At 39.2% G+C, this 1916-nt stretch overlaps 1 protein-coding gene across 1 annotated transcript in view; it reads right to left on the bottom strand.

Moving 5' to 3' along the window:
• PCM1 (pericentriolar material 1) overlaps nt 1-1916 on the bottom strand; it is a 179148-nt gene that overhangs the window by 114917 nt on the left and 62315 nt on the right. The gene's annotated exons all lie outside the window — the stretch shown is intronic.

The raw sequence follows: 1916 nt of genomic DNA, 5'->3' as shown, positions 1-1916 counted from the left end.
AAGATGGAGGAATAGGCAGAAAAGCGACACACACCCTCTTCAACGAAGAGAAAAAAACCAGTTGACAGATATAAAAAAGATAATCCTGGAGCCCTGAGCTTTGAGAGGAAGTATACAGAAGTGGATTAGGCACCAACTGGTGGAAAAACCTGAATGAAAAAAGTGAGTACAGAGACCGTCGGAACTGCGGACTGTCAGCTACTCTGACGGGACCAACAGCCTGAATATTTCCAAGCAGTGTCGGGACCTGAGAATTGACCTAAAGATAAGCCCTGGTCACCAAGGACTTTAGAGACGACAGCACTGGTGGCCTATGACTAGGAAGGGAAAGAGCAAAGAGGAAGACAACCTGAGCTGTTGGCTCTCTGCTGTCCGGAGGGAGGAGCCATTTAGATTGATTACAAGCAACGGCCATTTTGGATATTTACAAGCCCCAGTCAGTTTGGATATTTAAAGTGACCGAGGACACAGCCATTTTGAATGTTTACAAGTAGTGGCCATTTTATATATTTAAAGTGACCGACTCGACGGCACATAACAACAACAACAACAACAAAGTGACCGAGGGCGCAGCCATTTTGACTGTTTACAAGCCATGGCCATTTTGGATACTTAAAGTGACTGAGGGCCCAGCCATTTTGAATCTTTACAAGTGGCAATCATTTTGGATTTTAAAGTGATAGCATTCTTATTCAGATTCCAGGGACCTAAGAATAGGCTCTGTTTGCCAAGGCTGGGAAAGATATACGAGAGCTGACAACAGGAAAGGAGACAGGTGGTCAGTGTATAAGTGCTGTCAACTAGTGAAAAGAGGAGCACAGCACAGTACCCTGCTTGTGTAGATAACATACAAACAAAATAACGAACATGAAAATCATGGGCAAGTCACTCCAACATATAAACACATATAAACACAAAAACGTCATAATGCTTCAGAGACAACAGAGCATCACAATCCACACAAAGAAGCAAGATAAAGCAGGAAAAACAAGGGACCAGAATACAGACCCAAAACACATCCCTGAGGAAGATGCAGCAATGGAACTTTCTGTTAAGGAATTCAAAAGAATTATATTTAGATATCTTCAACGAATTGAGAGACAGATTGAGGAAAATAAAGAGAAAACCCTAGAACAATTTCAAAAGACAATACAAGAACAAAATGACAAAATAAATGAAAAATTAGAAATGATACAAAATCCACACACAGCAATCCAGAAGATTAACACTAAATTTTCAGAAATAGGTAACACATTGAATGGGCAAAGGAGCAGAATTGAATCAATGGAAGACAGAATTAGGGAGACTGAAGGCAAATACCTGAACACGTCTTTGGAAAGGAATAAATCAGAAAAATGATCAAAACAAAATGAACAAAGCTTAAGGTTCATGTAGGATACCATCAAAAGGGATAACCTATGTGTAATTGGAATTCAGAACAGGAAGACAAAAATAAAATCACAGAGAAAATTGTCAAAGATTTGTTGGAAAAAGATTTTCCTGGTATGATGAAAGATGAGAATATATCCATTCAGGAAGTCCAAAGAACCCCAAACAGGATAGACCCTAAAAGAAAATCACCCAGACATATCATCAAACTCACCAAAACCAAAGACAAAGAAAGAATCATGAGAGTAGCATGGAAAAAACAAAAAGTTACCTACTAGGGGCAACCAATAAGACTAAGCTCAGATTTCTTGGCAGAAACCATGCAGGCGAGAAGACAATGGGATGGTATATATAAAATGCTAAAAGAGAAAAATTTCCAACCAAGAATGATGTACCCAGCAAAACTGTCCCTCAAATATAATGGTGAAATTAGGACATTTCCAGATAAGCAGAAATTAAGGGAATTTGTTAAAACCAGTCCAACCTTTTAAGAGATGCTAAAGGGAGCCCTTTGGACAGAGAAGCAA

The sequence above is a fragment of the Orycteropus afer genome, unplaced genomic scaffold, assembly GCF_000298275.1.
Source record: "Orycteropus afer afer isolate SDZICR_OR568_19922 unplaced genomic scaffold, OryAfe1.0 scaffold00483, whole genome shotgun sequence".
Taxonomy (NCBI): domain Eukaryota; kingdom Metazoa; phylum Chordata; class Mammalia; order Tubulidentata; family Orycteropodidae; genus Orycteropus; species Orycteropus afer.
This window is presented reverse-complemented; position numbering and strand designations above follow the sequence as displayed.